We start from the raw sequence: 15,098 nt of genomic DNA, 5'->3' as shown, positions 1-15,098 counted from the left end.
ATCCTCCCGGACAGTGGCAGCTGAGAAACACAACATCACCTCGTTTGGATTGTCCTATTGTGCCAGCGTATCTGTCTGCTATGGCTATGCATGGTGGCTTAATGGGGATGTGTATAGCAAATGTCTATGGAGTTGAAAGACATTTCATTAGACATATCTGCAGCATAGATGAACAGGAGAAGTTTACAGTAAGGGCACATTGTGCTACATCATCAAGGAAGAGTCAAAGGAATTTTTTTCCTCTTTGCCATACAAAGCTTATCTTGGAAGGTTATTTACAGTTAATATTCCAAACAGGAGCTTCTGAGTTTCAGAAACATCTCTGAAAATACGCTCTGGGAATTTTAAGCAGTGGCAGTTTTGGAAACAGGAGATGTAGAAATAGCTGGAGGCAGAGTTACTGGCTGAACAGCTCTTCTTCTTTGCCTACAGCTTAGCAAGCACTTGGAGTCTGACTCCTTAATTCAGCGGCTCAGTTACCCTGAAAGAAACCTCAGGGGGATCAAGGATATATCTTCATTTTGGGGTCCCTCTGCAGTGCCATGGTAAGATAAAGGAGCCTTACCCTAAACACAAAATATGTCCTTTGGGGGCAGGACCCATGCAATTGTAAATCATCATCACTGCCTTATAATCTCTATGTCTCCTATAGGCACTGTGATCAAATAAACAAGCTTTGTGTTTGTTTTCCCAGCATTTCTACATCTGAGAAAAATACTTCATAATAAGCTTTAAACGGTCTCTCTGTGGGTTAGCTCAGTGGCAATGCAAGTGCTAGAGAAGAGTTAATACCTGTGCCCAGGCTGCACATTGTCTGTGAGGATCAGTCCAACAGATGAGGTACTAAGGTTTTGCTGAAGCAGAGGAAAGGGACAGCTTACGAAAGATGAATGGGAGCTGGAGCCAAATTTAAATTAATTAACTTCAGCTAGACTGAAATTCTACTGTGAAAAGTCAATGGCTGGGGCCAGTGAGCAAACTTGGAAACATCAGGCTGGGAAGGGAGTAAAATAATTAGTGTGCATCTCACAGCAACACACATAACTAAGCCTGTAAAAGTTTGCAACTAATGATAAACCATGCTTTACCAGAGCTGCCTCTGGGCCCATTTCTGAGTGACCAGGGTAGTTAAGTTCTGAGCTGTAATACAGAGATGTCTTTGCATATTTAGCTTGGGAACAGGGGCAATACAAGTCCCCGGCTGCTAGAATAACTTTATTATAAGATCATTGCAGTTGCTTCTTAGTCTTTTATTTCCTTCTTTATTTCTGTATTAAAAAAAAAAAAATCTAAATGTATTTAGATTTTAAATGTATATATATATATATATATATATATATATATATATATATATTTAAAACCAGCCTCCTGACTCTGAAAACATGAAATTAACAACACTGGTGTGGAACAAGAGCTAACTTGGAATAAGAAGTTGGTCCATGACTGAAACATAAAAATATTTAAATAGTAGTGGTTTTTTTTTTGTTTCTTTTTTTGTCAGCCGGAAAATCTTAGGCCAGATCCCTAGCTTTTGCCAACAGGGAAGGCATCATCAAAAAGAAGCTTCACAGTAGTCAGTCATGAAACTCCAACATGTACCATTGGACAATATTGCTATTTAGAGTGATTTTTTTTAATATTATATATATATTAGCTATTAAATGTGCAGATGCAATTAATTTCTTCTAATTTCACTCACCAAAAAGTCACAGTCTTGTTGCATGTCTTGACTCCCACTTAGTAGTCAATGGACAGAGCACCATTCCTTCAAAGATCCCTAAGGTCCCTGGAGACCCTTATTTATTTATTTATTTATTTATTTATTTTTCCCAGAGTCAGCCTGAAGTACTGATATTGGAGGATTTGCACTTCATGGAAAGAGTAGAAAAGATCTTGAAAAGAATGAGCAAGAAAGAAAAATGAAAGTTTAGGAAGGTCTCTGATCCTTGATTCAACAAATATATGTAAGCTACAGTGTTGAGAATATGCGTTACTGTTATGCTGAGCAGAATTAGGCCAAAGATATGGAGGCCAAAGCATTTTAGCTGAGCCAGACTTTCCATCATTGTTCTTTGGTAGTTTGGTAGTGCTTTCTAACTGTGAAGCACGGTTTTAAAGTCTGTTAAAAAATATAAGCAGAGGAGGTGACCTCTGCTCAGTGAGGTGACTGGCAACAAAGGACTTCCAATGCCAGCTCAGGGGTGCTGTCTGTGTGCTGGCAGCGCTGATGGGGAGACATGGGTTACAGCTAGCTCAGGGTGTAACGGAGACTCAGCCACAGGAATTATCACTCCCCATGTGTGCCTGCTCTCTCTTTTAACAGACTAAACACATATGTCTCTTTAGCCACTTAGAAAAAGATGTTATGAAATGGCTGTAGTCACAAATGGGGTTTTAAATGGTTTTAACGTAATATGACAATCTGTTCACAAATCCTGATGTGTTTACAAAACATATCCTTGCTGCCTAATATGTTTATTTTAACACTTTATTCAGGCTTAAATGCCATTTTCACATGCTAGGTTTGTTTGGATTTTGCATAAGGTTGTACCACTTATTCAGGAATGTCTGACAATAATGCAGCATTGGGAAAGAGTTCAACTTTTGTTTGGGTTGAATCACATTCAGCTTCTGTTATTCGCCATTTAGAGCCTGAGTCATCAAATAACAAAACACATGGGTTAGGACTGTTTAGTTTCTGCTCTCGGCCAGAACAGGTGACCTTCTCTTTAGTATGACCACAGGCAACAGAAGTTAGTCTCATCTGGACAGAACAGGACAGAGGTTAAGTGAATCAAGTATTTTGCCATGATGCAGTTTCCTTCAGCTAAGAACAGACATCCTCAACTTTCTAGTTCAATGTGAAGGTTAGGAACATAGCTGGGTTTCTCCCCAGTTCAACAGTTTTTATTGATAGGGTCTATAATTCACTATTTTCCACTGCTTTCAGAACAGGAGAAAATCCTGTTTCATGTGTGTGAACAATTACTTGGCTTCAGTTGCTTTCATCATTTCCTGGGACAATTTCAGCACATGCCATACCTGTGCTCCACACCATTTACCTTTGCAAATCCTCCAGTCACTGTGAATACCACAGCAACTCTTCAACCACAGATATGCTCATTCTTCCATGCTCTATATGGGATTGGAATATAATAGTAAATCAGGTCCAAAGTTTCTTCCTTCTCAAGGTGTTCAAAGGCCAACATACCTAAAGGATACCAAAACTGAGGAATAGAGATCATGTGTACACTTTGGTGTATTTTTTTTTGTTTGTTTGTTTGATATAATGAACTTCTATAGAAAGGTTAAGCTACTTTATGCTCAAGAATGACTACCAACCATGAGTCTGTCTGTCACAGGCCTTTTTTAAGGATCAAAGTGATCATGTCTCTTCTGGAAGCTCTCCGATGGACAGGATTGACTTTTGGCCTCATTCAGGCTTCACATTAGTTCAGCTCCTGCGATCATAGGGTAAGCAATAGGCAAGTCAAGCACAGAATTTACAGAGAAGCTCCCATTTTCATGCTGAAATATTTGATCATTAGTGAAATAAAAGAAAGAGGGCAAAGCACTTAATTTCTGATATTACCTTCCACTATGTTTTCCCCATATTACAAAGCTCTCATCAGTCCATTGTACTGAGCAGAATAGATATTTAATAATTTACTCATTTTCACAGGAAAGTCTACCAATGTGTAATGACTGTCAACAAAGAAATACTTAGTGGTATCGGTTGGAAATAAAGCATTTCCAGGCCTTACCACTTTCTAGGTCATGGATAATTGATATTGTAGTTGATATGGTATATTCATATATCACATTTAATATGTATTTTACTGCAGATAATTTAAATCATATTTATCCATAACTCATCCTTAGTGCTGTTGAGGAATTTAATTTTCAAGTGAGGATTTTGCCTTCTGTACATCTCTTTTTTTTTTTTTTTTTTTTTTCTTTTTTTAGCCAGGTTATTATTATATACTCTGAACTTGTAGCCTATATAAAGAACCCAATAATTGCAGGACCTCACATTTTTGGCACTTAAGCTCAATAAGTTCCAAAGGAATTTCATTGCACTTTTAGTTTTCTTCACATTTCACCTAACCAAAGTCAACCTGCCCATCATTCTAGTTAGCATGCATTCAGTAAAACAAGGCAGCAGTAGACCACACCACATATGCCACAGTGTATTATTCTTTCTAATCAAAGGGTTTGCTTTCGTTTCCAAAGTGTGGGAAACCTGACACAAGATGCCCACTGAAGATAGGGAAGAATCCTCCGCTCTTCAGTGTAGTGTAATAATAACAACAACAATAACTTTGATTTTGTTTCAAGACTTCTCACTTGGGATCCTACAGAGATTCTAATATCCCGCCATGCCAGCATATTATTTTTGGATTGAATGACTGGATGAGCTTGATTTACATCTTATCGCGCTCCATAGCCCATAATGTGTTTTTAAATCATGTCTAAACAACTTACCACAAAAGCAAAATTGGAGGCAGGCGGTGGGAAGTATCTTGAATAAGTTGAGCATCAAAGAAAGAAACCTCATAGGACTAAGAGGGGTATATTTGCAGCTGGCTGAGTCATGTTTCATGTGGGGTATGGTCTCTTGCTAATAATAAGCAAACTGCTAAAATATTATTCTACGCTTTATTAACTTGTTCAGTAAGTTTGCATGTCCTGTACAGGCATGTTCACTGGTAACTTCTTTTCTTTAAGAACTTTTCCCCTGATAGCCATCCAGATAACATTAGAAAATAGTTTTTTTTTTTTCCTACAGGTCTCCTGCCTTATGTCACACAGCCAAGACTCTGAAGAAACTTCCGTTGCTGTGCTGTGATATAGCACATGTTGTTTATGCAATGATTCTACAGCAAACTCTTTTCAAAGAAAAATAATAATCACATCCAATAAATTGTTGTCATTTAAAAAATAAAATGAAAATAAAAATCAGTGGAGTTCATACAAGTTGTTCAATACTGCTATTCCTAGATGAAAAGTGAAATTTTGAAAAAAAAAATCAGAAAAATTTTTATTTTCTTTGGAAACCTTAATTTTTCTTTTCCTCATAGGATATTTTTTGCTTTGATATTTTTCTGTAACTTTTCATTTTTCATAGTTTATCTTTCCCTAAAGTGTTTGTTTGTTAGTTAGTTTGTCTTAGCTAAAGAAGGAAGAAAAAGAAGAAAATGTTTGGCTATTTTGGCAAACATTTAACAGGATGAGAGACAAGGGTTGAACAGAGTTGTGTGTACTCTTACAGCCTGTAATGCAGTCATGGCCACTCAACTGTGAAACTCCTTCATTAGATTTGGTTGCATCTGTGCTGCTGATGTTGTAATTATGTAAATTAAAATTTTTACTCATATGATTTGAAGATAGGGAGGAAAAAGGCTTATGGGAAACACTGGATCTCAAAATGCTCCCTAGGATGTGGTTTTGTAGCTGTAAGGAACATGGGCTGCTATCATATGAAGGATGTATTTCATAGAAGTAGTGCATGAAGATGCACGTCCCTTAACATTGACAGTCTATCCCACTTATACGAAACACTTATTCATCTTGAATGAGTGAGGGCTAATGTGACTAACACTGGTAATGGTGATAGACTAGGCAGTGAGTGCATTGTACTGAGATGAGAATAGACCAATCAGTTTTGCAGCTGTTCAGATGTGAATAACCCAAGCACTTAGGTCACTTGTGGCTCTTGGGTCATGAAAATAGATGTGCAGCCAGAATGGGGCATGAAACGGTGGCCTGGGACTTATCTGCTGTGATTGTTCCAGCAGAACAGGGCCAGCTAAGCCACCCTGGCTTCTGTCTGATGGTTTGCATTTGACAAAGGTATCTGTTGCCATAATATATGCTTTGTGTTGCGATCTAGAAACAATCATCTTCTGTTATACACTTCTAGTGTTGAAGGGTGACAGATTTTGAAAACTGCAAGACCTGATGAACGACAGAAGAAAAACATCAAGAGAAATAAATAAATAAATAAACAATAGATTGCGTAGTGAAAAGGAAAGATACCCTTCACACTGGCAGCCTTATTTTTAAATTAGACAGTACTCCAGTGTATAGATATCATAGCTGGGATGGAGAAGATTAAAGTTCTTGTGTTGGTTCAGAAAGAAGAATGGTCTGATCCTTGGTCTTCCCTATCCAAAGGAGTTTCTTATCCTGTGGATCCTGATAGTTTTAGAAACTTGAATGCAGTAGTACTGAAGGTTGATCCCCACTTTGAAGAAGAATATTATCCTTGCTACAGAAAACATGCACATTCCCTCTCTGGTCCCCATTTATAAACTGTGGTGTTTCCAGAAGTCAATATTTCCTATTAAAAGAGAAACATTTGAAAAGCTTTTATCTGTATCCTATTTAACCCCCAAAGGAAATATATATATACACACACATATATAGATGTGTATATATATATATACACACACACATATATATATCCCACTGAGGCAATAAGATGCTCAAAGCTCTTTTAAGCAGTTATCATTTTCTTCACTGGCTGCTGGGACTTCTCACACTAAATTATTTTCTTTTCCTGGCATGACATCATCTCCCGAGTTGGTCAACCTGTCTCTCAGTAGTGGACCTGAAGACCCATAGCTCCTAAAACAGCTGAATTTACCCTCAATAGTAATAACATTTGCACTTCTCCTCTGAGGGTCAGCACTAGAGGGCAATACAGCCACACATTTAGCCACACACCAGTGATTTTCAGTGGACGGGTGTTGCTCTAGTGACATGAAAAAGAGAGGGTGGAGATGAGTTGTCAAAACCATGAGTCAGAGAGAAAGCTGGTCCCACCTTAACCACACTGAAAATGCCAGTCCTCTGCCATGCAGCAATTTACTTTATCAGGCCACTATCAGAAATTAACACTGGGCAAAGTTGAAAGATAAATATCATTATTTCCCGTATTAGAGATAGATGATATAACATAGAGAAGCTTCACAATGATCTTGTAAAATAATTTATATACGATGTATGCTGTATGAAATCAGCAAATCCTGTTTTATTCTGATTAATTTAAAAAAAAAAATCAAGACCAGCCAGAAGATGTTAAAATCATGCTGAATAAATAGCAGGAAAAAAAATGCCTCAGACAAACGTGTAAAACTGATATTGTTAATACCAATCTCTGTTCAGGGTCCCATTCTGAACTTGGCCTTGCCCTCTACTTTACTGAAACCCTATACCTAAAAATGGAGAGATGGCTGATAGGGGACAGGCTAAGTTCAGTCTGTTGGGACCAGGATTCATTTCAACCCATCAGTGCTCATTATTCCACTAAGTGGTGACATAATCATGGAGCTGAGGTCCACAGGGACTTGGGTTGAGCTGGCTCCCATTTCCTGGTGTTCCTGCAGAAGAACGCCAACTCTGCATCAAACCAAGTGATGGGTTTGCAGAGAAGATGGTCAGCTCCAGGATGTATCAAACATGAGCTTCTTCTCCAGAAATGTTTCTCACCCCTCTGAGACTGATTTTAAAACTCATGGAAGATTAAGAAGAAATAAAGTTGAACTAAATGCCACATGGCCTATGTTATGCATAGTCCTGTTTTATTCCCTCTCCAGCTCAGAAACACTCATTTTATCTATCATTACCACTGCATTTATTTAAAATGACACTACATAGTAGGCTTGTGAATTGTCCTTAGAACTGAAAAATATGCTTGTTTAGTTATATTTTGGTACTGTTATCTTCTTGTTATAGCTGACACAAATCTCTATTTATTGATACACTAAGACAGGAAATTTTACACCATGAAAGGATTTGGTCAATACTTTTGCATAGGTTCATACTCCTGGGCTCACCATGACCCTTTTGGGAGCTTTTGATATGTTTTCCATGTTTGCACAGTGGAACTGTGCCAGGCTTGCTGCTTGTTGGACTGCATCTACATAATTAAGCTAGTATTCGTACCTGAATGTGTTTACTTTTGAACCTGGTATCAAGTACATCAGCTTGTCCTACATACACAGGGAAAATATGAAGTAACTATTCATATGAAGTAACCCTTAACTTTAATTTAAGTATCTTGGCCACTCAAATTTATTTTACAGTGCAGTGCTTCTACTGTTTCCCGCTAGCATTATGTCACCTGCTGCACTGCTTCAGCACAAATCTAATATGGTGATTCCAGGTTAATAGAAACTCAGCAAAGCCAAAAAGGCAAAGAGGTTGAGTAGCAAGGAGTAACTCAGGAATAAGCATCCTGAAACCTGACAGTTTAAAGGACTCCTTATGACTGAAGGAAAGCAGAGAAAATATTGCCAGTATGGAAAAAGACCTTGAGACATATCAAGGGAAATTATCACCTAAGGAGATAATTCATACAGTAGTGAATACTTTAAACATCTGCAGGTCAGTCTAGAACTTTTGGAGCAATAGAGTGGTAGAAGACAAATTTATGTTGTTATTTAGGTGGTTATTTTTAGGCAAGGCAGACTGAGTCCTGACATATGCTATGAAGGCAAGTTGTGGCTTTTTTTTCAAATGCACATTCTGAGAGATATATTTCACAAGGTGAAAGTCCTGAATCAAACAAGCTCAAACATGTCTTGCAGAAGTAACTGAATGAAATGTAAGGGCCTGCTTTGTAAAGAAGGCCGCACTAGCTGATCCAATAGCCCATTCAGAGCTTAAAGTCTCTGGGAGCCTATAGTCTGAGCTACAGACTTAAGCCTCTTACTGAAACAGTTTTTTATTGTCCATAGATCATATATACAGGAGAAAGTAGACCAGACGGTGAGCAGTGGGTTGCATACGCCAGGGTAGATGTAATTTGAAAATGAATCTATCTTTACACTGAATCATAACAGAAGTTATATTATTACCTCTCTGTGTGTGGGTATAATACCTTATTTAAAGTTGGAAATGCTAGGTAGCTCTCAAGTGAAGATTACAAAGCAGAAAGACTTTAGAGTGGTTAACAAGATATCACACTAAACATCATCTTATACCAGAAGATGAAAGGGTGAAATCAACAGAAATGCAAACACTTAAGAGTTGCTATTGTTGTTTTTAAATTCACCCATCGTCAATGAATGTATAAGCACAGGGAGGATACACTATCCTATGTTTGCTCATCCCCAGTCTTTCTCAGCTCACCTAGCGTTTAGATATATTAGAAGCTAATAGCACCTTAAAAAAAAAAAAAAAAAAAAAAAAAAAAAAAAAAAAAACTTCTGATTTGCATCAAATCAAAGGAGTTTGTAGCTATCTGAAGTTTTACAAGTAGGGACTTCACTGTAGTGATGAAGGTTCAATGGCTTATTTCCTGGTACTTAAAGGAGATTTGTGCTGCACTAGTAGCTTGTTAAGCTGTTACCCTGTTTTGTTAGGTACTAATTTCTTTTAATGTGAGTTTACTTTGTCTTGCTTTGTTTGCTGTTATTTCTTGAGTGGGTTTGGTTATCTCCTCCTTAAAAGGAGATTTCAGACTGATAGTATTTACTTAAACGAGCCATGGACATTATCTTAACCTTTAACGCATTTGTCACTTGACAACTCTTAGGGAGGACTTACTTTCTACCACTTCTAAATAAATGTTTCCGAGTTAATCGCTGAATGTGAAAAAATTCTTAAGAACTAAATGTGGTCATTAGGGTTAAGACCTCCATATTTAATACTTTCTAACTAAAACATCAAAAACGTATATGAAAGGAGAAAAATAAAAGTAGTAAGTAGGCATATTTGCACGGTCTTTTTATTTTTTTATTTTTTCCCCTTAGTGTCTGCTCTAAAGCTCAGTAAAGACAGGGAAAGATCCCTTTTCATTCTTTAATACTACTACTAATAATAACAACAACAACAACAACAATAACAACAAATAATAACAGATTTCTATATATTTATTGCTGTATTTTAAAACACATAAATTGGCTTCTGTGTACCTTTGATGAAGCTGAAGAGCTGCACATAAGCCATATGCATTGGTTCAATGTAGAACATGGTGAACAGCTCAGGAAGAAGAAAAAAAAAAAAAAAAAAGAATTTCCCTCACAATGAACATTTACAGCATATTGTCACCAGATCGTTTTTTTCTAATCTCAGTTTTCACTAGAAACAAAAGTGAAAGCTTGGACAAAGATGAAGGGAACCTAGTAAGGACTTCAGAGGACCCTTCTGTGGCAGATTTTGGTGTAAGAGTTTGGAGGGGGCTGCTGGCCATGGACACAGCATGAAAGGAATCTTACCCTAATCAAGGCATCCCTTGCAAAAATAATTCATAAGATCATTCTGACAAAGTTCCTGGCTTTTACAATCATCTTTTGATTGTAGTTATGCCAAATTGTTCTACTTGGAGAAAAATAGCAACTGCGTGAACATTAATCATAGAATGCCTCAGGTTGGAAGTGACCTTAAAGATCATCTAACTCTAATCCCCCTGCCATGGGCAGGGATGCCACGAACTAGATCATGTTGTCCAGAGTCTCCTCCAATCTGGCCTTGAACACCTCCAGGGATAGGGCATTCACAGCTTCTCTGGACAACCTGTGCCTGTGCCTCACCACTCTCTGAGTGAAGAATTTCCTCCTAACCTCTAATCTAAATCTCCCTTCTTTTACTTGAAAATTATCCCCCCTTGTCCTTTCATTCTCTGACTGAGCAAAAAGTTGCTCTCCATCTTTTTCATAAGCCCTCTTTAAGTACTGAAAAGCTGCAAAGAGGTCACCCCAGAGCCTTCTTTTCTCCTCTTAATCTTCAGCCCCATGTTATTTCTTCTGTTGGAAAGAGAGGTCCAAGCACAGTGGACACATTCATGTCAACAAAGCTGTCATGGATCCAAGGGCAACCTGTTGCGAGGGTTTGCCATGGCAGTAGATCAGAGTCAAGCCTGGACCTCAATTTCCATCTTATTGCTCAATTATTAAGTAATTTACTGTTATTTTTTTTTCACTCACACACATTAAATGTAAGAGTAACTACTGTTATAAATGCAAAATAACACTCTCAGATTTCTTGGCTCAGATATTCTTGGCTCTACTGCATATTTTTAAAATAAGAAGCTTGAGACTTTTGAATTTTGTGATTATTATTATTTATTACTGTAAACTGGCTTATGTAACACCTTCTGAGATCACATTATCATAATGAACCTGAGTGCAGCACCCACAGTGCCTCCTACACAAGGGAATTAAAAATTTCTAAGAATTCAACTTCTAAGTATGATCTTTGGTGAATACCATAGAAATATGAATCACTTCTCATGAGTCACATAAAATGTTACAAAGCATAAAACAAGAGCTGTTCACGTGAAACATTTTGCATCAAAAAAAGGTGGCCAGCTGACTAGGTCAGCAAAGTGGCTATAGGACCTGCAAATTTCCACTGAGATTTTTACATGTGGAAAAACCAGTGATCTCCTTTGCTCAAGGCCGAAGCTCACTCTGATGCAATGGGAAATATGAATTTTAAGTGGGAATTTTTTAACCAAAACCCAGACACATCAAAAAATAAAAAATAAAAAAAAAAAAAAAAACAAAAATCTTGTCGGGACCAATTTACCACATGTTTTTTAACAGATGTGAGAAGCAGGTTGATTCTGAAAACAAAACTGGTTAATAACAGGTTTTCTATTGGTCTTAACACGTTAAAGCCATAGATTCAGTGTTTAAAAAACAGCCGGTGTATCTGTCTTTAACCCTCTCATTACATGATTCACTGCTGCGTCTGCTCTGTAATTGTGATATACCTGAGCTAGGTTTAAAGTAGGTCTGTAGTGTGGTTGGAACTGTTGGTGCTACCTATGTGAACCAGTTTAGAGATGTTTTGGGAATCTCCACTGAAACCAAAGCCTCTTTGGGGAAGACAAGCCCAAAATATTTCTTTGTGGATTCATTCACCCTCTCTGCCTGTAAAACAGAGGATTAATCAACCCCATTTTGGAGATGATAAACTGCTTCCTGGTGAAATGGTGGGGTTTGCCCACAGTCAAAAAGAAAGTCTGGGGAAGAGCAAGGAGCTGCCCCCAAATCATCTCTACGTCTCTCAGCAAAGTGCTTTCCTGTCACAGCTTCATTATCCCAGAAAGATGGCTGTCCCACACAATTCTGGGAATATCTTAGCTATGAATTTTCTGGCCAGGACTCTTTAAAAGATTGAATTTGAAACGAAAAAGACTGACCTGATAAACAACTCTGTGGATGAAGGTTTGGCTTGCTAAAGATGAAGGCTAACTCCACTGTTTTAGAGACTACACAAATGCCATATGAAGACAAAAGAAGTAGTTTTGGGTTGTCTTGAAAGCCAAGGAAAACATACCAGTGTTTTTAGTAGGCTGTATAAATGGTACCTGATCTGATCGTACGCTCAGAAATTACATAGGAGCAAAGAGCAGGGAGCACATGAGAGATCTGAGCAGAGTAGCCTGCATCTGTCACCAAGAGAAAGTGCTTCATCCCCCTAAGGCATTCAGATTCTATTTCCAGCAAGCCACTCCCTAGAAAAAAATAATGATGTTGCTCAAACAAAGTGATAAAAATGTAGGAAAATGACAAAAAATTCAAAATAACCTTTCAAGCATCCATTTTTCTCCTCAACACATATTTACTTCTCCTTTAATATACAGAAAATAAAATATTTCCATCCCAGAGGAAAGTTCTGGGTATGCTGTGTTATGCAGTAATATTATGCTCTAACATTTCAGTCATCTAAATATTGTTTTTGGGATTACTCATGGAAACTTCTCTGTGGAAGGGGAAAGGGCAGGGGAAGCAGCATGGTGCAGGGAGGGGGAAAACATCCTTCATTAAAACTCCTTTAGCTCCAGAAAGGATCTATGTGAAGTGCATGAGAAACATTTGGAATTATTCAAAGACATCTACAGTTTGGGTGTCAGTTTTCAATTTCATTTCCTCCTAACCCACATCACTTTTTTTTTTTTTTTTTTTTTTTAATTTCTGCAGAGGAGGGTAATGATTTTTTCAGAAGCAAGTGGGGAAAAGATGGATTGTCTTTATATGAAGTACAAGCGTTGGGTAAGGCAATTAAGTGGAACAGAACATAACTAGGATTAAAACCCTGTTTTAGATCCTGCCAGGACTGAAATCATTGTCACACAGAATATGCATTTAAGCTCCAGCAAAGTCTTCATGAGGCAGTCGTGAACATGACTGTCTAATAACTGTAAAACCTTCAAAACAGCAGACGAAGGGGAAGTCTTACCACAAAAGAAAGGCATTCCCCCCCCCCCCCCCCCACCTTTTTAATGTCAGATGCACACCTGTGATAAATATAATCCCACAGCTGTCATTCAGGGCTGGGAGCTTGAGCAGAAGTGGGCTGCAGGGACAGCAGCTCTCTGTGTCCCCACAAGAGCTGTTTTCAGCTGGGGTTTCGGCTCACAGTTCCAGAGAAAGCAGGTGGCAGAGCCAGGGTGAATCACCGAGCTGGCAAAGATTGAGTCAAGGTTGGGGAAGGGGTTATTACACAACTTTCACGTTTGGGGTGGAGAGCGCTGGGTGCTCAGGAAGGAGATAGCCCACGCAAACTCACTGCTTGCTGGGCAAGGTAAGAGCCTTAACCCTTTGCTCTGTCTATTCCTCCCTCCTCCCAGAGCAATGAAGAGGGGAGGTTATGAGTAAAAAGAGAATATCTGAAATTACATGGTGTTTTTTTTGTGGTGCTGGACTGCTGTCATCATTAAAATGGATCTCTTTGCTTTGGAGAGTGAGTCTTAATAAGCTTCAAGACACATGGAGTGAGAAAATCAGAAAAAACAACCCCTTGTACACATGCACAGAGGGAGGAAGCAGCTTTGTAAAAACCACCTCACGTCTGAAGTTTCCACTCTGGCTGCTTCAAAACTGCTCCATTTTGCAATCTTGGGTTCAAGATCCCTGGATGCTGCAACCCTTGATGCCTCCACAAGACCCAGAGCACTAGCTCACCCCCCAGCCCTCCCTGCTGGGTCAGGCTGACAGATCTAAATAACAGGACTAATGACAGCTGATGGTATAATTAGAGCAGTGAATTAAGTGTGGGAGTCCTGCAATTTGAGAGGTAGCTTGTGACCTCTGGGCTGTGTTCATCATTGATGTGTGCCCTGGGACACCCCTCTGCAATCAGTGGGATGGCACGGGCAGAGAGTAAGCATGCTTTTCATCCCTTTCTGGCAAAAACACACTGGGTAGGGGAAAAAAAAAATGGCATGATGTTCAACCTTCCCTGAAGATCAGAAAAATGACAAATTTAATGCTGGGCTGAGATATTCTTTCTCACACTCACAGATAATCTGCTTCACTGTTTCTAGTTAATATCAGTAGTTAATATCAGTACTATGCAATATTTCTAAATTTCTTGTACTCAAAGTAGTCTGATGAGGCATTAATAGATCTCACTGTACCTTTGCTACCCCTCCATGACAGCCTGGCTTCTGGTTTTTGAGATCACCCTGACTGCACACATTGCCTTTGCTGCTGCTGACGTGATCAAAACATTTCTTTTTTTTTCCTTGTGTTACATGGTGAAATTTCAGACACAGAACTTTCTGGCACTTGCTTCTGAAATTAATCTGTTCTGTTTGTTCTGGCTTAAACATGGAAACATCTGTTAAATTGTCTCCGATTGCCTCCTGGCTGCATTAAAGTGATGACAAATTTTACCACTGGTTGCTCAGTATGTTTCATACTTTTTGCACACAAGTTTTGTATAGTGCTCAGGACCACCATACCTGGTGGTTTTGCTGCCTGCAAAATGATTGGGATTAGATTTGCAGATCAGCCTTGCATATCATATTTATGTGTTTCCCCCCAGCTATCTGTTGGCGCAGTCCTTAAAAATCTCTCCAGGAAGGTTCCAAATATATATACATTTATATATGTGTGTGTGTGTGTGTTTACCTTGCCTCTGGGTTGGCCTTTTGACCAGAAATTGATTTGAGAAATAGAAAGGAATTTGAACATTAATCCTATTGCTGAACCAGCATATCTGTGCTAAGCAAATAGTTCAAAATGGGAGTGCAGAAATACTCAACAGTGTTAAGTTGACAAGGATTGATCAGCTGGGAAGATGGGACATGTTCAGCAAATGATGGTCACCTCTCTCCCAGTTATCAGAAGATAACC

The sequence above is a fragment of the Anser brachyrhynchus genome (genome assembly GCF_964034855.1).
Source record: "Anser brachyrhynchus genome assembly, chromosome: 1".
Lineage (NCBI taxonomy): Eukaryota > Metazoa > Chordata > Aves > Anseriformes > Anatidae > Anser > Anser brachyrhynchus.
Note: the sequence above shows the minus strand (reverse complement) of the source record.